The sequence below is a fragment of the Pelmatolapia mariae genome, linkage group LG6, assembly GCF_036321145.2.
Source record: "Pelmatolapia mariae isolate MD_Pm_ZW linkage group LG6, Pm_UMD_F_2, whole genome shotgun sequence".
Taxonomy (NCBI): domain Eukaryota; kingdom Metazoa; phylum Chordata; class Actinopteri; order Cichliformes; family Cichlidae; genus Pelmatolapia; species Pelmatolapia mariae.
In genome coordinates this window covers 1,719,380-1,731,594 of record NC_086232.1, presented here as the reverse complement: position 1 = coordinate 1,731,594, position 12,215 = coordinate 1,719,380, and the positions used below count along the sequence as shown (strand labels likewise).

The 12,215-nt window shown below is 59.8% G+C and overlaps 1 non-coding gene and 1 pseudogene across 1 annotated transcript; both read left to right on the top strand.

Annotated features, from left to right (window-relative positions):
- The first annotated feature begins 5,030 nt into the window (after positions 1-5,030).
- Positions 5,031-5,149, top strand: LOC134630029 (5S ribosomal RNA; annotated as a pseudogene).
- A 5,524-nt stretch (positions 5,150-10,673) lies between these two features.
- Positions 10,674-10,792, top strand: LOC134630189 (5S ribosomal RNA). Its single transcript, XR_010094251.1, has one exon. It is a non-coding gene; the product is annotated as a 5S ribosomal RNA (ribosomal RNA).
- Positions 10,793-12,215: the final 1,423 nt, after the last annotated feature.

Here is a 12,215-nt window from a genome sequence, read left to right as displayed (position 1 = left end):
GCCTGTGGTGCTGACTGAGGCAACCTACACCACAACAGGGCCTGTGGCTCCTGATGAGGCCATCTACAACACACCAAGGGCCTGTGTCTCTGGCTGAGACCATCTACACCACACCAGGGCCTGTGCCTCTAGCTGAGGCCATGTACACCACACCAGGGCCTGTGCTGCTGGCTGTGGACCTGTGCAGCCAGCTTAGGCCACCTACACCACACCAGGGCCTGTGCTACTGGCTGAGGCCATGGACACCACACCAGGACCTGTGCTGCTGGCTGAGGCTATGGACACCACCCCAGAGCCTTTGGATCTGGCTGAGGCCATGTACACCACACACGGCCTGTGGCTCTGGATGAGGCCGTCTACAACACACCAAGGGCTGTACTACTGGATGAGGCCATGTTTATCACCCCAGGGCCTGTGCTGCTGGCTGAGGCCAACTACACCACACAAGGGCCTGTGTCTCTGGCTGAGATCATCTACACCACACCAGGGCCTGTGCCTCTAGCTGAGGCCATGTACACCACACCAGGGCTTGTGCTGCTGGCTGTGGACCTGTGCGGCCAGCTTAGGCCACCTACACCACACCAGGGCCTGTGCTACTGGCTGAGGCTATGGACACCACACCAGTGCCTGTGGCTCTGGCTGAGGCCATGTACACCACCCCCGGGCCTTTGATGCTGGCTGAGGTCATGAACACCACACCAGGTCCTGTGGCTCTGGCTGAGGCCATCTACATCACACCAGGGCCAGTGTTTCTGGCTGAGGCGATGGACACCACACCAGGACCTGTGCTGCTGGCTGAGGCCAACTACACCACACCAGGAGCTGTGCTGCTGGCTGAGCTATGGACACCACACCAGGGCCTGTGCTGCTTGCTGTGGGCCTGTAGCTCTGGCTTAGGCCATGAACACCACACCAAGGTCTGTGGCTCTGGCTGAGGCAATCTACAACACAACATGGCCAGTGCTTCCGGATGTGGACCTGTGCAGCCAGCTTAGGACACCTACACCACACCAAGGCCTGTGGCTCTGTCTGAGGCCGTCTACACCACACCAGGACCTGTGCTACTGGCTGAGGCCATGGACACCTCTTCAGGGCCTGTGGCTTTGTCTGAGGCCATGGACACCTCTTCAGGGCCTGTGGCTTTGTCTGAGGCCATGTACAGCACACCAGGGCCTGTGGCTCTGGATGAGTTCGTCTACAACACACCAAGGACTGTGCTGCTGGATGAGGCAATGTTCATCACACCAGGGCCTGTGCGGCTGGCTGAGGCTATGGACACCACACCAGGGCCTGTGGTGCTGGCTGAGGCCAACTACACCAAACAAGGGCCTGTGGCTCTGTCTGAGGCCATCTACACCACACCAGGGCCAGTGCTTCTGGCTGAGGCCATGGACACCACACCAGGGCCTGTGCTTCTGGCTGTGGACCTGTGCAGCCAGCTTAGGCCACCTACACCACACCAGGGCCTGTGCTTCTGGCTGTGGACCTGTGCAGCCAGGTTAGGCCACCTACACCACACCAGGGCCTGTGGCTCTGGCTGAAGCCGTCTACATCACACCAGGTCCTGTGCTTCTGGTTGTGGACCTGTGCAGCCAGGTTAGGCCACCTACACCACGCCAGGGCCTGTGCTTCTGGCTGTGGACCTGTGCAGCCAGCTTAGGCCACCTACACCACACCAGGGCCTGTGGCTCTGGCTGAGGCCGTCTACATCACACCAGGGCCTGTGCTACTGGCTGAGGCCATGGACACCACACCAAGACCTGTGCTGCTGGCTGAAGCTATGGACACCACACCAGGGCATTTGGCTCTGGCTGAGGCCATGAACACCACACCAGGGCCTGTGGCTCTGGCTGAGGCCAGCTACACCACACCACGGCCAGTGCATCTGGCTGAGGCCATGGACACCACACCAGGGCCTGTACTGCTGGCTGTGGACCTGTGCAGCCAGCTTAGGCCACCTACACCACACCATGGCCTGTGGCTCTGGCTGAAGCAGTCTACATCACACCAGGGCCTGTGCTACTGGCTGAGGCCATGCACACCACACAGGGCCTGTGCTGCTGACTGAGGCAACCTACACCACAACAGGGCCTGTGGCTCCTGATGAGGCCATCTACAACACACCAAGGGCCTGTGCCTCTAGCTGAGGCCATGTACACCACACCAGGGCCTGTGCTGCTGGCTGTGGACCTGTGCAGCCAGCTTAGGCCACCTACACCACACCAGGGCCTGTGCTACTGGCTGAGGCCATGGACACCACACCAGGACCTGTGCTGCTGGCTGAGGCTATGGACACCACCCCAGAGCCTTTGGATCTGGCTGAGGCCATGTATACCACACACGGCCTGTGGCTCTGGATGAGGCCGTCTACAACACACCAAGTGCTGTACTACTGGATGAGGCCATGTTTATCACCCCAGGGCCTGTGCTGCTGGCTGAGGCCAACTACACCAAACAAGGGCCTGTGGCTCTGTCTGAGGCCATCTACACCACACCAGGGCCAGTGCTTCTGGCTGAGGCCATGGACACCACACCAGGGCCTGTGCTTCTGGCTGTGGACCTGTGCAGCCAGCTTAGGCCACCTACACCACACCAGGGCCTGTGCTTCTGGCTGTGGACCTGTGCAGCCAGGTTAGGCCACCTACACCACACCAGGGCCTGTGGCTCTGGCTGAAGCCGTCTACATCACACCAGGTCCTGTGCTTCTGGTTGTGGACCTGTGCAGCCAGGTTAGGCCACCTACACCACGCCAGGGCCTGTGCTTCTGGCTGTGGACCTGTGCAGCCAGCTTAGGCCACCTACACCACACCAGGGCCTGTGGCTCTGGCTGAGGCCGTCTACATCACACCAGGGCCTGTGCTACTGGCTGAGGCCATGGACACCACACCAAGACCTGTGCTGCTGGCTGAAGCTATGGACACCACACCAGGGCATTTGGCTCTGGCTGAGGCCATGAACACCACACCAGGGCCTGTGGCTCTGGCTGAGGCCAGCTACACCACACCACGGCCAGTGCATCTGGCTGAGGCCATGGACACCACACCAGGGCCTGTACTGCTGGCTGTGGACCTGTGCAGCCAGCTTAGGCCACCTACACCACACCATGGCCTGTGGCTCTGGCTGAAGCAGTCTACATCACACCAGGGCCTGTGCTACTGGCTGAGGCCATGCACACCACACAGGGCCTGTGCTGCTGACTGAGGCAACCTACACCACAACAGGGCCTGTGGCTCCTGATGAGGCCATCTACAACACACCAAGGGCCTGTGCCTCTAGCTGAGGCCATGTACACCACACCAGGGCCTGTGCTGCTGGCTGTGGACCTGTGCAGCCAGCTTAGGCCACCTACACCACACCAGGGCCTGTGCTACTGGCTGAGGCCATGGACACCACACCAGGACCTGTGCTGCTGGCTGAGGCTATGGACACCACCCCAGAGCCTTTGGATCTGGCTGAGGCCATGTATACCACACACGGCCTGTGGCTCTGGATGAGGCCGTCTACAACACACCAAGGGCTGTACTACTGGATGAGGCCATGTTTATCACCCCAGGGCCTGTGCTGCTGGCTGAGGCCAACTACACCACACAAGGGCCTTTGTCTCTGGCTGAGATCATCTACACCACACCAGGGCCTGTGCCTCTAGCTGAGGCCATGTACACCACACCAGGGCTTGTGCTGCTGGCTGTGGACATGTGCAGCCAGCTTAGGCCACCTACACCACACCAGGGCTTGTGCTACTGGCTGAGGCCAGGGACACCACACCAAGGCCTGTGCTGCTGGCTGAGGCTAGGGACACCACACCAGTGCCTGTGGCTCTGGCTGAGGCCATTTACACCACCCCCGGGCCTTTGATGCTGGCTGAGGTCATGAACACCACACCAGGTCCTGTGGCTCTGGCTGAGGCCATCTACATCACACCAGGGCCAGTGTTTCTGGCTGAGGCGATGGACACCACACCAGGACCTGTGCTGCTGGCTGAGGCCAACTACACCACAACAGGAGCTGTGCTGCTGGCTGAGCTATGGACACCACACCAGGGCCTGTGCTGCTTGCTGTGGGCCTGTAGCTCTGGCTTAGGCCATGAACACCACACCAAGGTCTGTGGCTCTGGCTGAGGCAATCTACAACACAACAGGGCCTGTGCTTCCGGATGTGGACCTGTGCAGCCAGCTTAGGCCACCTACACCACACCAAGGCCTGTGGCTCTGTCTGAGGCCGTCTACACCACACCAGGACCTGTGCTACTGGCTGAGGCCATGGACACCTCTTCAGGGCCTGTGGCTTTGTCTGAGGCCATGTACACCACACCAGGGCCTGTGGCTCTGGATGAGGTCGTCTACAACACACCAAGGACTGTGCTGCTGGATGAGGCAATGTTCATCACACCAGGGCCTGTGCGGCTGGCTGAGGCTATGGACACCACACCAGGGCCTGTGGTGCTGGCTGAGGCCAACTACACCAAACAAGGGCCTGTGGCTCTGTCTGAGGCCATCTACACCACACCAGGGCCAGTGCTTCTGGCTGAGGCCATGGACACCACACCAGGGCCTGTGCTGCTGGCTGAGGCCATGGACACCACACCAGGACCTGTGCTGCTGGCTGAGGCCAACTACACCCCACCAGGGCATGTGGCTCTGTCTGAGGCCATCTACACCACACCAGGGCCAGTGCTTCTGGCTGAGGCCATGGACACCACAACAGGGCCTGTGCTGTTGGCTGAGGCTATGGACACCACACCAGTGCCTGTGGCTCTGGCTGAGGCCATGTACACCACCCCCGGGCCTTTGATGCTGGCTGAGGCCAACTACACCACACCAGGTCCTGTGGCTCTGGCTGAGGCCATTTACACCACACCAGGGCCTGTGTTGCTGATCAAAGGCTAAAATGAGTCCTTTGGTTAGGGTATTAGGCAAGCATGCAGTTACCATTAACACTGTAGTTAAATTGGAGGCTTGTGTTCGTAACTGCGAGTATTGGCCACCTCACTACTTGATACCATAAATTGACGCTTTGTGCTGACGCCAGCAGCTTACGGCCATACCGCCTTGCCAAAGCCTGATCTCGTCTGATCTCGGAAGCTATGCAAGGTTGGGCTTGGTTAGTACTTGGATGGGAGACTGCCTGGGAATACCAGGTGCTGTAAGAATTTGCTTTTCATGTCACTGAGCTGATTTTGATCCAGAGAAGGAGGGTGTTGGTGTCCATTAATGAGGCCACATTAACGACATTCCTTTTGGCTGTTTTCAGCAATGTCTTGTGCTGCCGGGTGAGGCCATCCGCACCACACCGAGGCCTATTCTGCTAACATAGGTCATCTAAATTACACCAGGGCCTGTGGCCTGCGCTGACGCCGTCTACATTACACCAGGGCCTGTGCTTCTGGCTGAGACCATGGACACCACACCAGGACCTGTGCTGCTGGCTGAGGCTTTGGACACCACCCCATGGCCTGTGGCTCTGGCTGAGGCCATTTACACCACACACGGCCTGTGGCTCTGGATGAGGCCGTCTACAACACACCAAGGGCTGTACTACTGGATGAGGCCATGTTTATCACCCCAGGGCCTGTGCTGCTGGCTGAGGCCAACTACACCACACAAGGGCCTTTGTCTCTGGCTGAGATCATCTACACCACACCAGGGCCTGTGCCTCTAGCTGAGGCCATGTACACCACACCAGGGCTTGTGCTGCTGGCTGTGGACATGTGCAGCCAGCTTAGGCCACCTACACCACACCAGGGCTTGTGCTACTGGCTGAGTCCAGGGACACCACACCAAGGCCTGTGCTGCTGGCTGAGGCTAGGGACACCACACCAGTGCCTGTGGCTCTGGCTGAGGCCATTTACACCACCCCCGGGCCTTTGATGCTGGCTGAGGTCATGAACACCACACCAGGTCCTGTGGCTCTGGCTGAGGCCATCTACATCACACCAGGGCCAGTGTTTCTGGCTGAGGCGATGGACACCACACCAGGACCTGTGCTGCTGGCTGAGGCCAACTACACCACAACAGGAGCTGTGCTGCTGGCTGAGCTATGGACACCACACCAGGTCCTGTGCTGCTTGCTGTGGGCCTGTAGCTCTGGCTTAGGCCATGAACACCACACCAAGGTCTGTGGCTCTGGCTGAGGCAATCTACAACACAACAGGGCCTGTGCTTCCGGATGTGGACCTGTGCAGCCAGCTTAGGCCACCTACACCACACCAAGGCCTGTGGCTCTGTCTGAGGCCGTCTACACCACACCAGGACCTGTGCTACTGGCTGAGGCCATGGACACCTCTTCAGGGCCTGTGGCTTTGTCTGAGGCCATGTACACCACACCAGGGCCTGTGGCTCTGGATGAGGTCGTCTACAACACACCAAGGACTGTGCTGCTGGATGAGGCAATGTTCATCACACCAGGGCCTGTGCGGCTGGCTGAGGCTATGGACACCACACCAGGGCCTGTGGTGCTGGCTGAGGCCAACTACACCAAACAAGGGCCTGTGGCTCTGTCTGAGGCCATCTACACCACACCAGGGCCTGTGCTTCTGGCTGAGACCATGGACACCACACCAGGACCTGTGCTGCTGGCTAAGGCTTTGGACACCACCCCAGGGCCTGTGGCTCTGGCTGAGGCCATTTACACCACACAGGGCCTGTGCTTCTGGCTGTGGACCTGTGCAGCCAGCTTAGGCCACCTACACCACACCAGGGCCTGTGGCTCTGGCTGAAGCCGTCTACATCACACCAGGTCCTGTGCTTCTGGTTGTGGACCTGTGCAGCCAGGTTAGGCCACCTACACCACGCCAGGGCCTGTGCTTCTGGTTGTGGACCTGTGCAGCCAGCTTAGGCCACCTACACCACACCAGGGCCTGTGGCTCTGGCTGAGGCCGTCTACATCACACCAGGGCCTGTGCTACTGGCTGAGGCCATGGACACCACACCAAGACCTGTGCTGCTGGCTGAAGCTATGGACACCACACCAGGGCATTTGGCTCTGGCTGAGGCCATGAACACCACACCAGGGCCTGTGGCTCTGGCTGAGGCCAGCTACACCACACCACGGCCAGTGCATCTGGCTGAGGCCATGGACACCACCCCATGGCCTGTGGCTCTGGCTGAGGCCATTTACACCACACCAGGACCTGTGCTGCTGGCTGAGGCTTTGGACACCACCCCATGGCCTGTGGCTCTGGCTGAGGCCATTTACACCACACAGGGCCTGTGCTTCTGGCTGTGGACCTGTGCAGCCAGCTTAGGCCACCTTCACCACACCAGGGCCTGTGCTTCTGGCTGTGGACCTGTGCAGCCAGGTTAGGCCACCTACACCACACCAGGGCCTGTGGCTCTGGCTGAAGCCGTCTACATCACACCAGGTCCTGTGCTTCTGGTTGTGGACCTGTGCAGCCAGGTTAGGCCACCTACACCACGCCAGGGCCTGTGCTTCTGGCTGTGGACCTGTGCAGCCAGCTTAGGCCACCTACACCACACCAGGGCCTGTGGCTCTGGCTGAGGCCGTCTACATCACACCAGGGCCTGTGCTACTGGCTGAGGCCATGGACACCACACCAAGACCTGTGCTGCTGGCTGAAGCTATGGACACCACACCAGGGCATTTGGCTCTGGCTGAGGCCATGAACACCACACCAGGGCCTGTGGCTCTGGCTGAGGCCAGCTACACCACACCACGGCCAGTGCATCTGGCTGAGGCCATGGACACCACACCAGGGCCTGTACTGCTGGCTGTGGACCTGTGCAGCCAGCTTAGGCCACCTACACCACACCATGGCCTGTGGCTCTGGCTGAAGCAGTCTACATCACACCAGGGCCTGTGCTACTGGCTGAGGCCATGCACACCACACAGGGCCTGTGGTGCTGACTGAGGCAACCTACACCACAACAGGGCCTGTGGCTCCTGATGAGGCCATCTACAACACACCAAGGGCCTGTGTCTCTGGCTGAGACCATCTACACCACACCAGGGCCTGTGCCTCTAGCTGAGGCCATGTACACCACACCAGGGCCTGTGGCTCTGGCAGAAGCCGTCTACATCACACCAGGTCCTGTGCTTCTGGTTCTGGACCTGTGCAGCCAGGTTAGGCCACCTACACCACGCCAGGGCCTGTGCTTCTGGCTGTGGACCTGTGCAGCCAGCTTAGGCCACCTACACCACACCAGGGCCTGTGGCTCTGGCTGAGGCCATCTACATCACACCAGGGCCTGTGCTACTGGCTGAGGCCATGGACACCACACCAAGACCTGTGCTGCTGGCTGAAGCTATGGACACCACACCAGGGCATTTGGCTCTGGCTGAGGCCATGAACACCACACCAGGGCCTGTGGCTCTGGCTGAGGCCAGCTACACCACACCACGGCCAGTGCATCTGGCTGAGGCCATGGACACCACACCAGGGCCTGTGCTGCTGGCTGTGGACCTGTGCAGCCAGCTTAGGCCACCTACACCACACCATGGCCTGTGGCTCTGGCTGAAGCAGTCTACATCACACCAGGGCCTGTGCTACTGGCTGAGGCCATGGACACCACACAGGGCCTGTGCTGCTGACTGAGGCAACCTACACCACAACAGGGCCTGTGGCTCCTGATGAGGCCATCTACAACACACCAAGGGCCTGTGTCTCTGGCTGAGACCATCTACACCACACCAGGGCCTGTGCCTCTAGCTGAGGCCATGTACACCACACCAGGGCCTGTGCTGCTGGCTGTGGACCTGTGCAGCCAGCTTAGGCCACCTACACCACACCAGGGCCTGTGCTACTGGCTGAGGCCATGGACACCACACCAGGACCTGTGCTGCTGGCTGAGGCTATGGACACCACCCCAGAGCCTTTGGATCTGGCTGAGGCCATGTACACCACACACGGCCTGTGGCTCTGGATGAGGCCGTCTACAACACACCAAGGGCTGTACTACTGGATGAGGCCATGTTTATCACCCCAGGGCCTGTGCTGCTGGCTGAGGCCAACTACACCACACAAGGGCCTGTGTCTCTGGCTGAGATCATCTACACCACACCAGGGCCTGTGCCTCTAGCTGAGGCCATGTACACCACACCAGGGCTTGTGCTGCTGGCTGTGGACCTGTGCAGCCAGCTTAGGCCACCTACACCACACCAGGGCCTGTGCTACTGGCTGAGGCCATGGACACCACACCAAGGCCTGTGCTGCTGGCTGAGGCTATGGACACCACACCAGTGCCTGTGGCTCTGGCTTAGGCCATGTACACCACCCCCGGGCCTTTGATGCTGGCTGAGGTCATGAACACCACACCAGGTCCTGTGGCTCTGGCTGAGGCCATCTACATCACACCAGGGCCAGTGTTTCTGGCTGAGGCGATGGACACCACACCAGGACCTGTGCTGCTGGCTGAGGCCAACTACACCACAACAGGAGCTGTGCTGCTGGCTGAGCTATGGACACCACACCAGGGCCTGTGCTGCTTGCTGTGGGCCTGTAGCTCTGGCTTAGGCCATGAACACCACACCAAGGTCTGTGGCTCTGGCTGAGGCAATCTACAACACAACAGGGCCTGAGCTTCCGGATGTGGACCTGTGCAGCCAGCTTAGGCCACCTACACCACACCAAGGCCTGTGGCTCTGTCTGAGGCCGTCTACACCACACCAGGACCTGTGCTACTGGCTGAGGCCATGGACACCTCTTCAAGGCCTGTGGCTCTGTCTGAGGCCGTCTACACCACACCAGGACCTGTGCTACTGGCTGAGGCCATGGACACCTCTTCAGGGCCTGTGGCTTTGTCTGAGGCCATGTACACCACACCAGGGCCTGTGGCTCTGGATGAGGTCGTCTACAACACACCAAGGACTGTGCTGCTGGATGAGGCAGTGTTCATCACACCAGGGCCTGTGCGGCTGGCTGAGGCTATGGACACCACACAGGGCCTGTGCTGCTGACTGAGGCAACCTACACCACAACAGGGCCTGTGGCTCCTGATGAGGCCATCTACAACACACCAAGGGCCTGTGTCTCTGGCTGAGACCATCTACACCACACCAGGGCCTGTGCCTCTAGCTGAGGCCATGTACACCACACCAGGGCCTGTGCTGCTGGCTGTGGACCTGTGCAGCCAGCTTAGGCCATCTACACCACACCAGGGCCAGTGCTTCTGGCTGAGGCTATGGACACCACACCAGTGCCTGTGGCTCTGGCTGAGGCCATGTACACCACCCCCGGGCCTTTGATGCTGGCTGAGGCCAACTACACCACACCAGGACCTGTGCTGCTGGCTGAGGCCAACTACACCCCACCAGGGCATGTGGCTCTGTCTGAGGCCATCTACACCACACCAGGGCCAGTGCTTCTGGCTGAGGCCATGGACACCACAACAGGGCCTGTGCTGTTGGCTGAGGCTATGGACACCACACCAGTGCCTGTGGCTCTGGCTGAGGCCATGTACACCACCCCCGGGCCTTTGATGCTGGCTGAGGCCAACTACACCACACCAGGTCCTGTGGCTCTGGCTGAGGCCATGAACACCACACCAGGGCCTGTGTTGCTGATCAAAGGCTAAAATGAGTCCTTTGGTTAGGGTATTAGGCAAGCATGCAGTTACCATTAACACTGTAGTTAAATTGGAGGCTTGTGTTCGTAACTGCGAGTATTGGCCACCTCACTACTTGATACCATAAATTGACGCTTTGTGCTGACGCCAGCAGCTTACGGCCATACCGCCTTGCCAAAGCCCGATCTCGTCTGATCTCGGAAGCTATGCAAGGTTGGGCTTGGTTAGTACTTGGATGGGAGACTGCCTGGGAATACCAGGTGCTGTAAGCATTTGCTTTTCATGTCACTGAGCTGGTTTTGATCCAGAGAAGGAGGGTGTTGGTGTCCATTAATGAGGCCACATTAACGACATTCCTTTTGGCTGTTTTCAGCAATGTCTTGTGCTGCCGGGTGAGACCATCCGCACCACACCGAGGCCTATTCTGCTAACATAGGTCATCTAAATTACACCAGGGCCTGTGGCCTGCGCTGACGCCGTCTACATTACACCAGGGCCTGTGCTTCTGGCTGAGACCATGGACACCACACCAGGACCTGTGCTGCTGGCTGAGGCTTTGGACACCACCCCAGGGCCTGTGGCTCTGGCTGAGGCCATTTACACCACACAGGGCCTGTGCTTCTGGCTGTGGACCTGTGCAGCCAGGTTAGGCCACCTACACCACACCAGGGCCTGTGGCTCTGGCTGAGGCCGTCTACATCACACCAGGTCCTGTGCTTCTGGTTGTGGACCTGTGCAGCCAGGTTAGGCCACCTACACCACGCCAGGGCCTGTGCTTCTGGTTGTGGACCTGTGCAGCCAGCTTAGGCCACCTACACCACACCAGGGCCTGTGGCTCTGGCTGAGGCCGTCTACATCACACCAGGGCCTGTGCTACTGGCTGAGGCCATGGACACCACACCAAGACCTGTGCTGCTGGCTGAAGCTATGGACACCACACCAGGGCATTTGGCTCTGGCTGAGGCCATGAACACCACACCAGGGCCTGTGGCTCTGGCTGAGGCCAGCTACACCACACCACGGCCAGTGCATCTGGCTGAGGCCATGGACACCACACCAGGGCCTGTACTGCTGGCTGTGGACCTGTGCAGCCAGCTTAGGCCACCTACACCACACCATGGCCTGTGGCTCTGGCTGAAGCAGTCTACATCACACCAGGTCCTGTGCTACTGGCTGAGGCCATGCACACCACACAGGGCCTGTGGTGCTGACTGAGGCAACCTACACCACAACAGGGCCTGTGGCTCCTGATGAGGCCATCTACAACACACCAAGGGCCTGTGCCTCTAGCTGAGACCATCTACACCACACCAGGGCCTGTGCCTCTAGCTGAGGCCATGTACACCGCAACAGGGCCTGTGCTGCTGGCTGTGGACCTGTGCAGCCAGCTTAGGCCACCTACACCACACCAGGGCCTGTGCTACTGGCTGAGGCCATGGACACCACACCAGGACCTGTGCTGCTGGCTGAGGCTATGGACACCACCCCAGAGCCTTTGGATCTGGCTGAGGCCATGTACACCACACACGGCCTGTGGCTCTGGATGAGGCCGTCTACAACACACCAAGGGCTGTACTACTGGATGAGGCCATGTTTATCACCCCAGGGCCTGTGCTGCTGGCTGAGGCCAACTACACCACACAAGGGCCTGTGTCTCTGGCTGAGATCATCTACACCACACCAGGGCCTGTGCCT